At 38.7% G+C, this 18213-nt stretch overlaps 1 long non-coding RNA gene across 3 annotated transcripts in view; it reads right to left on the reverse strand.

Annotated features, from left to right (window-relative positions):
• The window catches only part of LOC125184067 (uncharacterized), a 58355-nt gene that overhangs the window by 21857 nt on the left and 18285 nt on the right, over positions 1-18213 (reverse strand). For 2 of the 3 annotated variants that reach the window (XR_010834012.1, XR_010834011.1), the window contains exon 2: positions 7843-7961. This is a non-coding gene — a long non-coding RNA (uncharacterized lncRNA). Of the gene's footprint in view, positions 1-7842; positions 7962-9023; positions 9281-18213 lie in introns of those variants that run through there. The other variant, XR_010834013.1, reaches the window with a different exon arrangement.

Consider the following 18213-nt stretch of genomic DNA (forward strand, 5'->3'; position numbering starts at 1 on the left):
ACTTCCAGTGCCTCCCTATGTGTTCCCATTTGGGGCAAGCTCGAATTTTCCACCGGCTTTGAACACACAAATAAACCAGCTCACCAGCTTCAGAAGCGCCCATAGACTCATAAACAGTTAGCTGCAGCTGTCATTTTACACAAATGTTTCTCACTGTGATCAACTGGAAATGCAATGTGTTCCTCATTGAAATCATGCTTAATTGCAGCTAATTCCGGTGCTATCAGAGGAAACGTTTGCACATTTCCTTATCGCAGCCCCACTGGCAGACACTGACATTGGTTTCCCATTTATTTTATACCCAGTTCAAAGCTGCCTTCCTTGAAATTCTCCACAGACCGTTTCCAGTCATCTTCACAGATCTTGTGCCCATGCTAGTTTTCATTGAAGTCACTCGGCAAATTTCCATTGATTTTAATTGGACAGGCTGTTTAACCTTTTTTCGCCTGGCAGTGAAACATGCTAACAAACAATTCAAAATCACATAGCTTGGGTCTCTTATTCTATGGCAATACTGAACATCAGCTCATATCCATCCTATGTTTTACAGAGATTTACAAATAACCACCCTTTCATGCATTTTTCTCTTGATATATACACCGCTTGTGAAACTGAATTTTGCTTTGAGATTTGCTTGAACAGGACTTTTGGAAACAAAAAAGTACTTTGCATTATATATTATACTGACATATAATATATTATATCTTGATTAGTTTGCCTAGTAGTCCCTCCCCTGACCCCAGGAATAATATCATAATTCTCACATAATTATGAAAATGGTAGGACATACCACAAGCATTCAGACTGTCCAAGTTTATTCTTATATTTTGTTTTAATGCTGTCCAAAGTACCAGACTATCTGAACTCCCAGACTTGCTTCCATGCAATGGAAGAATTATAGGAGGTTGAAAAGAGGACATCTACATGGTCCTCATCCTTTTCAAGCTAATTGGAAATAAAAGAAGAGAACAGGAAGATGGCTGGAGAAGTCCTGTTGGGTGGCAGCGGTGAAGGAGATTTGCCAAGTCCCACAATAAAATGCCTCAACTCCAGGCATCTCCCAGGGCTGGCACTCCCTTCCTGCCTTCCATTCCCTCTTGGGAAGGAGGATTCCTTATCTTTGTCAAGTTCTATGAATATATTGCTTGCAGTGTTAACAAAGGTCTGATTTCACTCAAGGGCTGTGACTGAGCCTATTCAGGGTGGTTATTATGACTGCAGGAGCATACGCCAAGAGTAAGATGCCTTCTATGGTAATGAAAAGAAAACCACAACAAAAGAAGTCCAGAAAGTTCAAGTCTACCTCAGATTCACTGGTTTCTGTGCTATTCTTTCATGCTATTCATTTACTCACAATGAACTGCTGCAGAATTTGAACACACTTGCTCTGTTTTTTCCTCTATACAAAACAAGGTTGATTCAATGAAGAAAAAAAAAGCCAGGCTGCCTCTTTGAGATTCAAGTATCTTGATACAGATACTACCCAACAGATAAGTGAAGTTCATTAATTACCTGGATTGCTCACAAAATTAAGTCCTACTAGCATCAAATTCCAAAATATTTGTCTCTGAAAGAGCGGTACTTAATAGGCAGTGCTGAACGTTTAATATTCCTCTACATCCAATAGAATGTTTATTGCATAGGTCTGTCATGATATTACTGGGAAGGATTAGATTAAAAAGCTAACCATCTGTAAACTGAGCCATGTTTTTAATGGGAAAAAAATAAAAGCTAGCAATCATGTGGTGAAGTGCACCAAAATGTTAACTGCTTACAGCCACATGCTTCTGAACTAGTGGATAGGGTGATGCAGATAAGGTCTAATAAAATATCTTTACAGATAGCAGGAGCATCATTGATAGAACTGGAAATTAAATTCCAATGGTAAAATACTGAGAATAAGTGATGATAACCAAACTTGAAAGAATGACGTTTCTCTTTCTGGTTTCAGGAGCTGGCTATTAAAAAAAGAAGAAAAAAAGTCCAAGTGATGTGAATGAGCATGTAGAAACAAAGTCAAACAAAAGAATGAACAAACAAAAACTATCATCACATTCCTCATAAAATGTGGAGCTCATGGCTCATAGAGCCTTCCTTAATACATAAGGAAATCAGTACTGGTTTTAATCTAATGAATCCCAAAATTAGGTTCTCAAAGTCACACGGAGCAGTCCTGATGAGACCCCCTAGCTTATGCTTCTTACTCTTCAATACAAAATGTCCTCTCAAATGCCATAATGAGAGCTTGCAGGAATGAGAGTCTGGGGAATTTTAAAGTGTTAGAAACATGCAACTATTGTGGATTAGTATTCCACACAGAGCCATCATTTGCAGTGTTTGCACTCATTTTAACATTCCTTTTAAATTAAAGGCACAATAGGTAAGCTGGCAGCATGCAGATGGCTTAAAGAGTTTAAAACATCCTTATTCATAGTTTGAATTTTTTATAACAGAAGCTATTTAGAACCCAATTTTTGTGCTCTTTGAAAGGTAACGGGATTTGTTCTGAACACTAAATTCAGCAGGAAACCAACAGGTAATTTGGATTAATGGGTTTGCATATTTTAAATACAAATAATATGAGCTAATAATATCCCTTCAGATATTCAAACGTACCTTGAAATACAGACATCTAGCTGTGTAGGAAAGGCTACAATGGAACAAAACCGTAATCACTATGGAATAGGCATGGCAGAAACGTGCCACAGTCCTGAAGTAGATCCAGGAGAGCGCTGCTGCACTCAAATGCATGCAGCTGGGGGCAGCTGAATGATGCAGACACTACTCAGTAGGGTACTTTTCAGTAGAACTTGGGAAGTTGAAGTGTATAAAGGTAATCAGACATTTAGCAAAATAATAATAAAAAAATTAAAAAATCTAAAGCCTGTGAAGTCTGTCAGCAGCAAACACTGAAGGAAGGCTCAACTCATGCTATAAAGGTGTCCCTTCCATTTGTAATTCTAAGTCCAGCCCCATTTTCAGAGGTTGATTGAAATTCTGAGAAATTAGCATGCATTTGATATATTCTGGTTTATAGTCTGCTGGTTTCCAGTAGTGATGGCCCAGGTTTGCTTTCCCTCTCTGTCTGAAGAGGATCTAACACGTCAGAGGAAAATATATTGCCAAAGAGCAATGGGACAAACTGTAAACTCAGCCAGAGATGGAGGATGCTCTTTGCTTAGAGTAAGGCAGGGAAATTGGGGCTTTCCTCTTATCTCGCTGTTGTGTCGTTGTACCAAAGGCAACTGCTGCTGTTGCCACCTTGAAAGAAAAGGTCATAGAGCAAGCCCCTGAGAAGACTTGTTGCCCACCACAGCCCATCCTGCATGGTAGGGACAGTGACCAGCTCAGGTGTATGGCATGCATTGCCTGCTCCTTTGGGGGCAGCTCTAGGCATGGAATATTAGCATCAAAGGCAAGGTGACACATTCATTTCTTTCTCTGTCTTGGTGCCTTAAAAAATTCCTGTCCCTTCCACAGTGTTTAAGTTGCTGACTGTAGGTGCCTATGAGCACATTCGCAACGGAGCGTCACAAATTCTACTTGCTAAGTAGTACAGTGCCACAATCTAAGGGGGAGGAAACAAAAAAAACCAACAATCCAAAAAACTTACCCTATTATCTTGCTGTCAATTATCCTTGATGGGTAATTGCACCAGTGGCCAGAGGGAAATGCTGGCAGGTGTAATTGCTGGCTTCTTTTTCCGAGGTTATAACCTCAGACTTGCACACCCTGTTGTCAGGTACGCACACACACATAACATTGAATAAATTATAAGCTTCTGCCCTGCATAAATAAGGAAGCTTTTAATTTAAACTGGATAATTTTACTTGCTAAAACCATTTTACTTCCACTGCTTCTCTAACTGTGCTGGGTGATGAGAGCAAAGACCTTTACAAACCATGTGGTCTCTTGTTAGAACATACAGGTGCTAGTACAGAATATCATACGGAAAAGCATTTATGTGGAAAAACGTTGCATGCTGAGTTGACAAGAATCTACTTGTGCATATTACAAAAAAGTACAGGGTAGTTTAAAACTGACAATCCATTACTAGAAATCCATCTTTTACTTAGGATGATAAAACAAGATTGAATTATAGATTTCACAGCAGCAATTCCTACATTCTGCATTTAAATCCACACCTTCTGCTTCCCCAAAGCTTTTTAATCTATTCATTTGAAATGAATGTTCATGCTCAAAAATTGCCTCAGTTTATGAACATTTTCGTTTTAGGAAACGTGACAACACAATTCCCCAAATTGTTCAGAGACCTTGTTAAAAGGAGTGCTCTCATCAAAACCTAATTTTCTACATTTATTTATTTATGGTCAGCTTGATTTGTAAACAAGTGCATGCCCCAAGTGTGCAGCTGCATTTCCTCCTTAATTCAAATTTGCTGAGTGTGATCATATGTAGTTATACTTTGGGCAAGATGCTGATTTTAGACACTTGCATGCACGTATGAATGAACGTGAAGCCCTCCTAATCCAGTTTGCCTCACGAATAAATGGGATGTTTGCTATCCACATTCTCCCACCAAATTAAATGTCTTACATGAAGTGATTTAAAATTGAGGTTTCCGTTCCCTGTACTATGATCATCACTTTATCTCACAGTTCGACATCTGTAAATATTGGCCAGTTTCTTCAAACTGATTTTACCCCAGAAAGGGGTACCAGCACGAGCCCAAATCCTGATTGTTGCTGTTTTCTGCTCATTTCACTTTGATAATTCAGCTATAAATAAAAACACTTCGACCAGTCAAAAGCTTGCTGGACTGAGCAGCCTGGGCCAAACCTCGTGTCACTCTTCCTAAATAGCCGGCCCAAACTTGCAAACAGATGTGTGTGTGGGAGAGAGAAAGACTTCCTAACTCTCAGCAATAAATCTGAAAAAAGTTAAACATTCAAACTCCACCAAATGTTAATCAGTCTGCCACCTTTTGTTGTTCTTATGAATGACTGTAGTCAGGCTATTTAAAGCAAGTGATGCATTCAGTTGTTAATTGTAAGTGCCCATTGAGGGCACCTCAAATGAACCACAAACTCCCTTCAGTTCTCATCCCCCCTTCCCAGCAAAGGGCTGGACAGACTTTTAGAAAGTACAAGAAGTTCATCGACTAAGCCAGCAGAGTCCTTCAGAAATTATTATTGAGGGCAATCTTGGAGGAAAGAGGAAACACAAGTATTTTAGTAGCTTTTATTTCTCACCCAAGCCTACCGTGGCTCGGCACTTGTTCTCAGACCGCAGCAGCAGCCACATGTCCTGAAGCAAAGACTGCCCAGGCTCTGTCCCCAGGCAGCCACTGTTCCTACATGTCCCCTGCCCAAGCCAGGGAAGAGGTGTCCCGTGTGAGGAGACGTGACTACACTCTTACTGCAGTGGTCAATATTTTTATTTTTATTTTTTCCCCACAAGGACACAAGTGTTATTCCATGCCTCAGACTTTTTCCTACCTGTTCAATCTCTCTGCTCAGGCAGGTCCAGAGGCTGTGTGCCATCATCCCATAAGTGTTATTTTATATGCTAGAAAATCTATTTCAGCCCACTACATAAATATTGAAGTACTGGTCTTGTGGAGATTCATGAATGATTTCAATTTAAACAGCCAGTCCCAGTAATTTCAGAGGGCTTATTTGCAGAGTGTAAAAGCAAGTATGGTCACGTGCATTGGTCATGCAGTGCAATAACTGGCTCAGCACATATGTGCCAGATAAATGTAAGAAAGCACCTGTACTATCCTTTGGAAAGCCCATACAACCATCTGCGGGATTTGATCAGAAATTGAAAAGAAAACCGTGTTCGTGGAAACACCATGTGCCAGTGGAAGGAGTCACAGAACTTGTTCCTTTAACCTGAGCAACGTCAAAGGGAAACAAAACAAGGTTGGTGTTGTCAGAAGATGTGACAGTCTTCTAAGCCTCTATTTGTGAGTCTCCCTGCTTCAGATTCAAAGCAGAAGGATGTGAAAAGGTGCCACCACTGGCACAAATGCCTTTTGTATGGCCCTGGCCATGAGCAGTCACTCTGAGCTCAAAGCCCCAAGGGGGAACAAGAGCTTTCATCAACAGGACATCACCGTGACCCCTCTGGAGCCTCTCCCAGGCTGGAGAGCACTGCACAGCCTGGGCTGAGCCAGGCAGCACAGTTAGTACAGGTGATGCAGAGCTGAACAGTATCAGCATGACAATGCTATCTCAGCCCATGTCATTAGCTAAATATATAGAGAGAGTTTATGTATACATAAACCAGAACGCTGAGGCCTTAGGGATACATAATAAGCATTTTTACCAAGAACAAACATCCATACCTAAATCTGAATTTATACAGTCTAAATTTATACAGTCTAGAAACTTCAGTTATGTAAACTGAAAGCATATCAAGCAACATTTCTGCCAGACTGCCATACTGGACACACCAAGTGGTTTAACAACACAAGTCTACTCAGCCTGTCCAAGTACATCCCACAACTGTTTCACCTCTATTACATTTCAAACCCTGTCATATACAGCTTGTGGCAGAAAGGGTGTTTTCATAAGTGAAGGTGACCAAACTCCATCTCCCTGAAAATGGTAGAAGCAAACATTTCTTTGGTCATTTTTTCTGCTTTTAATTGGAGCTGCATTCACTATTTCTGTCTAATCACTCCATCCTCAACACACGCACCGATACCCTCAGCTCCTTATTTGCAGGCACCACAAAATACATGTTAATGAATCAACCCCATGACGTAAGAGTTTTTGGCAGTAGTTTTCACAACAGCCAGCTTGTATTTGTTTTTAATCAATGTGTAACAAAAAATAATAATGAAAAATAATAATGATCTTACAGCTGTTTCAGTAGAAGTGTTATTACCTTCAATGGAGATGAAAATTCTGGGAAAAAAATGATTTATCTCCATGTTCAGTACACTTCCCAAATATTTTGAAATTTTAATTCAAGTAAAAATATATTTTGTCCAAAAAAGGATCTTCAAGTAAACGACACAAACGTTGACTTAAAATTTCCTTTTGTAAATAGCCCACACAGATTAGTTAAAGAAGGTTGCATTTGTATTAGTAAAGCTCTTTTTTTAATAGGTGGTCCAAGCACAAGAAGAGTGGTTGCCAGTTTCCCTTCTCTCTTGTTCCCTATTTCCTTGTGAGTGAAAGATCTGATACGGCTGCCTGTAAACATAGCTGGTGTAAGTACTAAGCAACCAGATTTGATTTCTAAGGAATTTTTTTCTACTGGCATTTAGGTGCTACATCTTTGTAGAACGAGAGACACTTCTAGGCACCAGCACTACCTTTAACAGAGGCTTTTAAGCTTCTCGTTGAAGAGTCAGAACAAGAGCTAAAACCTGGATCTTCATGCAGCCTGATTTAGCAGCCGCCGTACTTCACAAAATCAGAATTCTATTACCAAAGAAACCCTGCCAATGACGATATTACACAGCATGAAATCACTCCGACATCTAATCTTCTAAGGGACTTACATGCCGGAAAGAATCAGGAAATCTATGCAGTCATCATTTCTAATTTTTTTTTCCAGTTTCCAAGCTTAAAGCAGATACAAGTCTGTCTTCTGAACCCTGCATGCATTTCAGCATTGTTCAACATAAGGAACCATTCTGTATTTGAAAAGAAATCACGTTAAGATTATAAATTAATATTAACAACAATTCCAACACTCTCACTGTCTTCATAAAGAAACAGGTCTAAGAATGAACTTGAAAGGAGGTGGATTACAGCAGATACAGACTACAGTTCCTAGTATATTGTTTTTAGAAAAGTGGAATAACAATAAGGCCTGGAGGTATTATCCATTTTCTACGTTCTTTTCATAGCATTTTCTTACCTTTTGCAGTGGCACAAGCCCATCACATCCAGCTCTCACGAAGTTGCTGAGACTCAGCATTACCTGGAAGCACTTGTGACACTGACACCAATCCACAGCCCCAGCTCTGCAGCTTACACCTGTGAATGCACAGTTAATTTTTTTTTATTAAAAATTGTAGAGAAGAAAGAAAAAAAGGTCAGTTCTAGAAAAGTAACAATCAAGTATCTATTCAACTTTTAGTCAAGCTTAATCCTTCCTACTCGAATTCATCTAGAAACCCAGACACCTCTGTTACAACTGTTGGAGTTAGGCAGAGACACCCCACTGGATGTAGGAGAACTCAAGCATCCTCAGGGAAAGGGAAACACGGGAAACACTGTTCTCCACCATAACAGAAATAGATGAGAACAGGCTAAATCTGAGTCTGCCAGTTTTCAGAAGCTTTTTTTTTTTTAAATTAAAAAATTAAAATTTAATTAAATTAATTTATTAATTTATATTAATTTATATTATATAATTATAATATAATTATATATTAATTTATATTAATTTAATTAATTTTTTTTTTAAAATTAAAAAAAAAAAGCTGAAAGAAGTGACCTGCCTAACAGAAGAAATAGCCTGAAAGAGTCCCATGCTTCACCTCCTTGTCCTCTTCACCCTTTGTGGGAGCTTACCCAAGTTAGAGGCTACTTAGCAACATTTGGTGAGATGTTTGGCACCTGCTTACACACAAAAAAGTATTTTGAAAAGCCTGCAAAAGCAAATGCTGTCAATTCCCAAGTACATTCTCCAGAGCTAGGCAGTCTCTGTGCCACGATTTTAACTAAGGAAATTGAAGATCTCCAAGACAAACAAGATCAGCTGAAGGAAAGCTAAGGAAAATGGTTAAACTCAGTCACTTTGTCCTAGACTCATCAAGGTTTGTTTGATTGGTTGGTTAGTTTGGTTTTATTTGTGTTTTTCATTGTTTTTTTTTTTTTTTTTTTTTTTTTTTTTTTTTAAAACTCTGAACCAAGGACTCAAAACATAACAAAGGAAGTAATCTGTGAGGATTCCTGGGGAAGAAAGCTGATATTCACAGAAATTAAGCTGGAAATATTTTTGAAAATTACTCTTAATATTTGTATTAGTACACTCCACACCAAATAGCGTAACACATAAAAAAAGATGACTAGATGCATATGTTAAGGGCATACCATTCTTGGGTCGTGCTTTTATACTACATAAGCCTGGTGTCATTTCCTGACTCAGCTCTGGAGAGAACACATGTCCCAGTAATGCCAGTACACACCAGCCTGAAAAAAAAAATGCTTGCAAAATGTAATAGATATATAATGCATGCCAAACTGAAGCCTTGAATCTCTAAGTAAATACCACATCATTTTGATCTGTTAATAAATAAGCCCTGTCCTGCGTAGTCCTGAGCATGTGTCATTAGGGAGACAGAAGAGCAGCCACGTGGGGGAAGGCAGGGGCGAGGATGGTGTCTGGAGGGTCAGGGGCACATCAAGGATCCTGTTCTGTAGCAGCTGTCCCTCTGCACAGACACACATGATTTAAGATATCAGTGTGGATAATTCATACTTCAGAACTTCTATGGTACCTTTTTACATAAACACAAACTCAAAAAAAATAAACAATATTTAATGAATTTAATGAATAAGACGAGAAGTTACATTGGCAGATTGCAGCTACAGCCTTTAATCTTCATTATGGATTCAAACACGAGCATCTAAAATAAGATTCAAGTGGAAAGAAATTCTTTTTGTTTAATGGATAACAATCAAGTAACACAATCCCTTATAGCAACGGTTCTGCAACTACTGTCCCTTTTATGTGCATAATATATCTTAATGGGCTTTACAGCAATTTAGGCCACAAGACGAAGCATCTGGCAAAGACTAATTTATGAGAATGTCACTCATGAGTAACGTATACCATCCACAGAGTTGAAATATTTGATGGTATAGGCACTCAATCTTATTGCTATCCAGAAGTCCTGTAAATACTCTTCAAAAGGAGAGAATTTCAAGAACAAGAGAGCCTCCCCAATGCTCTTACCCTTTATAGCATTACTTATCTTCCAGTTGTTATCCTTTCAACAACATACTTATTTTTCGCTCATTAAGAAGATTATCTCACATTAACAAAGCTATTGTCTGCTTCTTTCCTAGATATTCTTGCATGAAATCAGCTCCCTACAGCTTGTAGGAATAAAGCAGTCAGCACGTAAACAGCTTTATTAGGATTTTGAATTAAATGTGATTTCAAAGATAAATGTAATATTTAGCTGAGAATATAAACACAGCCCACAGATTCCAGTCATTTCAGAGACCAATGAGGAAAATCATAATTTCAGTGTACATGTGCAGGAATGACAAGCTGGGGAAATCACAAGTGTATGAAAGAATGAAAACTGAAATCATATTTTAAGTACATGCAAAATAAAGATACTAGTCTGGGATGCATTTGTTTTGGAAAATCATGACTACACTTCAGTAAAAACAGTTACTTCCCATTGTTGTAAACACATATACAAGCACATATGGTATTTGCATATTACTCACACTGATCTACAAAGTCCTGATAGAAAAAAATTAACGCATTCTTTAAAGGATATTAAATTTCCCAAACAGATCCAGATGTTGAACAGTCTTATGACAAAAATAGTCAAAAAGCACGAATGCTGTATGAAAGGACAACCTGAGGTTTTTCAGCTCGCAGTTCAAAAACACCCTGAGAAAGTAGCACCCACAACTTCAATAACCATTTTATCTACACACTTCATAGCTGCTCAGCTAGGGTTTTGTCTGCAATTAGCATGTGTACCAGCACTTCCCTCTCTTCTATCCTATCTTCAACAGACTTAGAAGGGTGATGGGTGGATAAAATTACAAACTCTTTCCTGTATTCTGGTCCGAACAGCAAAGAAATTAGATAGAAATTACAAGGTTTGCCATCCCCTCAGTGGGTAGCAGGTACTAGAATTTCACTCCCTTTGACCCTTTTGGATTTAATCTGTGGCATCACACTCAACGCACCTCTTCTGGGTCAGATTCTACCATTTTGTCTTGCTTGCAATATAGTCTTGCTAGCAGGATTTTCATGGTTAATTTAGGTTTGAGGGTTGTTTTTATTTATTTTTTAATGAATGTGTGACCAAGCCATCTCCCTCTTCATCTGCTCCGTAGATTTATTTTGTATTGGGCTACATCTGTTTCAGTACCTTAACTGTTCCAATCTGAGGACTATTGACATTTTCATTATGTGTGAGTTGACAGTACATGGCTATATTAAGGGATTTCCAACTATACAAGGATGGGGGGTAGAATCGCTCTTTGCGGATATTTCTAGTAGATGCTCTTCGGTATAGCAAAATGACCAAGCAAAAGGAAAAAAAATAACATTTTAGTTGGTGTATTTTTTTTGGCCTCTTAATCACAGCATCCTTGTGAAATAAGCACTGGCTGAAGAACAAGGTACGTGTTATTAATATATATCAGTATCTATATTCCAGAAGGAGATAGCCAAAGACTATAATTAGCTCTGAAGCTAAAGTACGAGCAGCATAATAATAACTGTTAGACTAAAAAGGAATGTAATGAATAAAAGCTCAATTCACAAAGGAATACAATGTTAATATTGAAATTTGGACATGTTAAAATGGTGAGTTGTAAAGAGGAGCATTTAATGATACTGTCTTTACAATTTATTTAGGGTAGATATGAAAGAACAATTATAATTTACAAGAACAGGGAGTGTTTTATACATGTTTTATGATATAGCCTATCGAATCAATCATTGCCTTCAATTCTGCTTCCAGTGTACATATATACATGCTCTACGCTGCACAAATACACATATTTAAGTTTGGTTTGCCATTTTCCTATAGCATTAAAAAAACAGAGCGAGAACAATGTTGGAACAGATAGACAACAAAATTCACATCTCTCTGCTTGTTTTCAAGATCTGACCTTGAAAGACTGCTTACACATGATGGTCAGTAAGTACCTCCCTCTCTCGTATTGATAAATTATTTACACGTTCCTATTCAAAACTAAGGCTTGAAAAAATGGGCAGAGGGAAGGAAGCCGACCATTATTTTGAATAAAAAAAATTAATCAAAAATTGTGAGCTTACAAACTGCAGTCACATTCTTCTCCTAGTGTTCTATCACCTCTCCTTTGATTTTACCAGTCACTTACTACTCTACACATTAAAAAAAATTCTATCACTACACGTAAGAGCTTCCATGCTCTTGACCTGGCCAACATATTTATTCTTCTTCCTCCATAGCCTGTATTGAACTTTTTTTTTCTAATTTCTCTCTGTATATGCATTAGTATTTTCACAACTTCCTTTACACTATCATCCTGTCACCTGTACCTGAAGTAATCTATTTTTCTCTACCAAATATTCTAACTGACCACATACAAATCTCCTTTAAAAAAATAAAAAAAATCAATTTATTTAATAAATCATTGTTCCTCACCAGTGTTTAACAACAAAGTTTTATTATTTACATGGCAACTTGCTAGGAACTTTATGGTTAAGTTTCCTCCCTCCACCTCATAGACTTCAAAAAAATTACTTAAGCGTAACTCATGCATGAAGGTTCTAACAATTTGGGTTAAATCAGGTTGAACATAAGTGTAAGTTTCTGCCTATTTATTAAAATAAAACATTCTTAAATCCAAACTCAGACCTTTTACATGGTTGTCGAGAACAATTTAACTACGTTGGCCGTATGAAAGCAGATTAGTGAAACCTGTACAAATGGAGTGGACAGAACTACAGAATTCAAGACATATCACCTGTTTTTCTACATGACACTGCCAGCACTTAATACCTTAGGATGCAAGACAGCAACACATCAAGTCTACTATTTATATCCAAAAAGAGCCCAGAAGCTTCTGATTGTCTCCAAAATTCTGGGGACCATCTCATTTGAAACCAAATATTATATGTATAAAACCAGCACCAAAGTGGATTAAAATATGCAGCATATTTTGCGAGTCTATCAAGAATTCACACTACAGCAGCATGGAAGATCGGCAAGGAGGACTAGAAGTTAACATAGCTGTAGACAAAGCAATTAGCATCTTTATCATGTGGATATTGATCCAGTTGATCTCTGTTAACAAACCTTCCAAAAATGAGATAGGAAGGCACTTGCTAATAATGTAAGATGAAACAGGCAACAGCGAAATAATCAATTAAATGAAGTCATGTGATGCCCACTTTGAGCATTAAGAAGGAGTGGAGAGATCAAATGAAGAAAAAAATGATAATTTACAGTTGGGAAAACTCTCTAAGATGTTTATTTGAAGTCAAAAGTGATAACGTAATCCCATGAAGCAGGAACAATCAGCATCCTGGAGGGATGAGAATGATCCTCTCCAACTTGAGAAGAGCCTTCCCTGCCTCGCTCCAGGAGCAGGGCTGTATCAGCCCTCACTTGTGGTGGTTGCTGTAACAGCGGGAGCTCTGTCCAACGCCGACATGAACAGACAGAGCCAAATACTTCACATAATGAGATCCGATTATTTGGAGAAGCAAGGGCTGATTGCCAAAATTAGCGTTGTTTCTTTTCCCCCCCCCCCTTCTATTCTCAGGCTCCTATCAATATTTGTCTCTTTCCCCCCCTCATCTCCTCGCAATATCCTTTACTATCATCATACCTCATCAGACACTGGATCCAATTTGCTAGACATGATGCAGATATTCTCATTTCTGTAGTCCACAGAACAGTCACATCACACTCAGAAGTTTAAATGGAAATAAATACGTTAAAGAGAAAGAAAGCTGCTGGCCTACCTTACATAAAGATTATTAGAGCGAGGAACAAAACCCACATCTCTATCCCACAGGGTCCAACCACCAGGTCCTGCTGCCTACATGTTCTGCATCTCTTCATCTCCCATCCACACAGATTCAGAAGGGCAAAGTTTCACTCATCTGGGGCCATTTCTCACCATGAAATCATGCTCAGAAATAATGCCGTTGGAATTACAAATATGAAATACTTGGAGCACCTCTAAGTGAACATAACATAAACACTTGAAGGAATAGGTAATTCTGTCCTTTGCTGTTCTTCCCTTTCATGTTTAGTTCCCAAAATATCTTTTTAAAGATATCTTTTTATATAACTTGATTTTATATATATATATATATATATACACACATATATATATATACTCACACAAATTATATATAGAGAAAGAAACAAACTCAGCTGGAACTTGCAATAGTCATTTTCCAAGAGGAAGTACTTCACTAGAAAAGAACAATAAACCTACAAACAATAAACCTACCTACCAGCAACATACTGGGGCTTTTTGATGGGTCAATAGTCTTTAAAAATTCCAGACCAGCATTCAGGGATTTTGGTACTTGAGATGAGCTGCATGAGAATAATCAATCATTCATCACAGATATACTAAAAAATAAAAATAAAACAATAATCGATTATTTGTAACTTACAACGCAAATCTGACATGCTCAGTGTCACGCACCATATCATTTTCAAATAAATGGGCTGGAAAAAAAAAAGTATGTTTTGAGGAGTTAAAATGCCCTATCTGAATATATGATGCTGCATATTTCTTCTCTACAAAATAATTAAGAATAAACAGTACACAAAGCCTGGTTGGAATCTCTGCTGCAAATTCTGGAGCAATGTAAAACTAAGATGATTCTATTTATTGAAATATGGGGTCACCAACTTAAAACAGATTGAAAATCAAGTCCAAGGAATAAAATGCAAAAGGAACGAATGTTCCAGTGATTTTTTTTTCGCCACTGGTAAACCTTGGTTCATTGCAATTGGAATGCCTTGGGCTAATGCAGCATGCCCCCGACACTTGTGCTGGCAGGATTTCAGCCACCTTCCCAGCCGGCTGCTTCGCCAAACATCTGCTGTCCTGCAGCAAGGCTGGAAGCCTGGACTCACACAAGCTCACAGGAGCACACCTAACCTGGGGTCCTGGACTCCCTTGCTCAATAGACGTCAGCTCATTGAACCTAAAATGCCGGTTTTAGATTTTGCACTGGAGAGGTCTGACCTTTTAGCTCTTGCTGTGAAATGGAGCTTTATAAATGAGTATATTTTTTATGGGGCAAGGAATCAGAGATGGTGAGATATGATGGTGATGTCTGAGGCACAAAAAAGTGATGCTACTGACGTTCAGAAGAGCTGCCCTCCTACAGGAACAGGTGCAGAAAACAACTACTGCAGTGAACAGGGAATGGGAGTACTTACAAGACACAACATTCACTAATTTTTACCTGTTCAGCCTTAAAAAACAAAAACAGGGTAGATACCCCTGTCTGCAAATACATCACATGAACAACAAGGAGGGGAAAAGGATTTGTAAGCTGAAGGGAAAAAAAAAGTATAAATTAGCCAGGAATAAATTTAGTCTGAAATTAGATGAAGGTCTCTACCCGTTACTGAAGAAAGGTTACAGAGCAGAGTCCCAAGAGGAGAAAAATTCTAATTAGTTTTAAAACAGTGCTTGATCACTTCATGGAAGGTATTGCATGGCATGGATATCTCCTACAGCAGAGAACTGAACTTGTGACCCAACAGATCCCTTTCACTCCTAGGAGTTTCCTCACATTAATGCATATGAAAAATCAAAACCTTCCTCTTTTTCATACTTCTTACACTTTAGATCTATTTTAATATTGATTTTTGTGTTTCCAGGGGTTAAATTCATATTTTTAACATTTTATATGTTGTTTTAATGTTGAATCATTTAAAAGAACCAAACCAAACAAAACCTAACATCGTGCTGCAGCCATTGATTCCATGCGTACTGTCATGGCCCCTTTATCTGAATGTTATTTAATGAGTGTCCCTGAAGGGATTAGCATGTCAATGTGTGTATATTGATTTCCTAATCCAGTCCATCAAAGCTGTTATGATCTGGCGACAGCACAAGAAACAGGAGTTCAAGGTTCTTCACACAGCTCCGACAGTATGTTCTCAAGCCTCTTGATGTGAGAATTAGCTCAGTCCTGAAGTCCAATTAATCTGATGAGACTGTCAACAAAGATGTCATTTCTAGTCACATTTTTGGGGATGTGGACACCTGTCTAAGATAGAGAATGAGATCACCAGCTCATTAACATTTTCTAACAGATGGTAAAAAGCTGCATTTTATAGCATTTTGGACCGTTCCACATTTTATAGGCAGGCCTCTAAGCTACCCGTTCTGAAGGGCTGCACACCAAAGTCAGTTTTAAAAATAAAAATATCTGGTAGACCTGTATTTAGATACTAGCCTCCGGATGTTACAGTGGAAATAGAAAGTGCTTGCAATCCCTTCTTAGCCCTTGAAAGAAAATGGTACAGGAAGAAGGGAGAAATATATATCATATCAGAACAACTGGGGGAGGGGAGTTGGTCAAAGACTTTTTCTGATGAATTTGAAATATCATCCAATATTTTCCCCAAAAAAATATTCCAGCGTGGAACTCTTTACTCCTGACAATTTTGCCGGGTGGTGCCATGACCCCATTCTTTCCTGAGACCTCTGACCAGGGCCCCCACCTTGTCCCACAGCAGGCAACTTGCACGGCACGCAGCCCCCCAGCTATTCCTACCAAGCAAATCCTGTAAGGAGCAGAAGACTCAGCAATAGGCTGTGGGCAACGAGACAGACTGGGAACCGCTTTGGCACTTCCCATACAGACAAGACGCAAGCTGCTTTTCCTCAGTAGAGATGCTAAGGTCTCAATCCTGTTACTACTGCGTTCAGCAGGAAAACTGTTCAACATAACTGGAGAAAAACTAGACTCTAACAAGTTCCCAGCTGAGCAACGATAGACCATGTACATGTATGTCTGGGTTAGTATTATTGCAATAACATACAATAGGGTAGTTTTATCATCTAGCATCTCATGAAATTGCTGTGAAATGAACAGAACAGTTTTAACTGCTTGATAAAGAGACTCTTTTTCTCTCAACTGCTATATGTTCAAATAAACTATTCTTATACCATCCTCATAATGCTTTTGCTGCTCAAATGTGTCACAGCACAAATTGGCACGCTTCCTATTTTTGATATCATCTAATTCCCTGGGTCATTAGTTATATAATCATAATCATTTTTCTGCTGGGCAGATTGGTGTTATCTATCTCATCTCCTTTTCTCATCTCACCTCTTTAGTAGCGTTGGAGCAGAGATGGGAACATCCAAGTCCCTCAGGGCACCATCTGGTACTACCCTGTACAGAGAGGGCTAAATGAATGACATACTGCATGGTACTTCCTACTCATTATTTACTGATTCCTTATGTCGTTGGGGTTTTTAATTCATTCCATTACATATTCTTTAGTTATTTTGTTCTTCTCTTTATCCCATTTCCTTTATCCCCATATCTAAAGGCTCCACAGAGTGGGAAAAAAAACGAGCCATGAGTAAGAATGTGATGTGCTGGAGGGTTTAGTGGATCAAGAGTAATATTGTGAACACAAGAACAAAGGAGATCATACAGGATCAACATTTAAACTGCATGCAGGAAGCAACACATAAAATACTCAAAGTCATCACAAAATAACAGGGAAAGAACATAAATGTACATATAGTATGAGGCACCTGCCCATGGATAAATGGTTATATTACACAGCCTATTAACATTAAGAGATGAATCTTCTATATGTAAATAATACCAAGTCTAAAAGCTATTGTGTCCTTTCCAAAAGGAATTAAAATCCAGTCTGTACTGATGCAGAAACAATTACCAAATGCCTCTGGAGTTTCCATTACTGCTTGTGCACCAGCCTTTGTCTACCTGCACTGCTCTGAGACAGCGCTGCCCGTAGATAAAAGCAGCCCAACATTTGTGTTTGTTACTGCTTTATGTTCAGCTCAGTAAAACAGATTGTTATTTTTTATTGTACTATGTAGCACCATAAATGTAGATGGCCTCTTAAAGAGAAATATTCCTCTTGCTAAGTAATTGTCAATTAAATTTGGTATTAATTATTCTTAATAGCCCAATCTCACGCACTGCTTCCAGGGCTGGGCTGCCCCAGGCTGCACCCCATGGCCCCAGGGGTGGCAGTGCCAGGGCTGCCCAGGAAGGGCTGGACCCACAGACCTCACGCCCGACATTTTGGGGGTTTAAAACCATTCCTCAACAGCACGCCTGGAGGGCGAGCGCCGCATCTGGCAGAGCCTGCAAATCCCCTCTGAGAGGGAAGACAAACGAAGCCTCAGGTGTTTTCCCCTCTGATGCAGAATCTCGTAAAGCTTGGGGGTTATTTCTAATGGATTAGTTTAGTCTGGCCTCCAGGATGGAGGTGCTGGCATTCCTCCGCAGCCTCTTCCATGCCTTGCTGGCAATTTCTATGCACAAGTCGGTTTTGCAGCTCTG

The sequence above is a fragment of the Anser cygnoides genome, chromosome 10, assembly GCF_040182565.1.
Source record: "Anser cygnoides isolate HZ-2024a breed goose chromosome 10, Taihu_goose_T2T_genome, whole genome shotgun sequence".
NCBI classification, from domain to species: domain Eukaryota; kingdom Metazoa; phylum Chordata; class Aves; order Anseriformes; family Anatidae; genus Anser; species Anser cygnoides.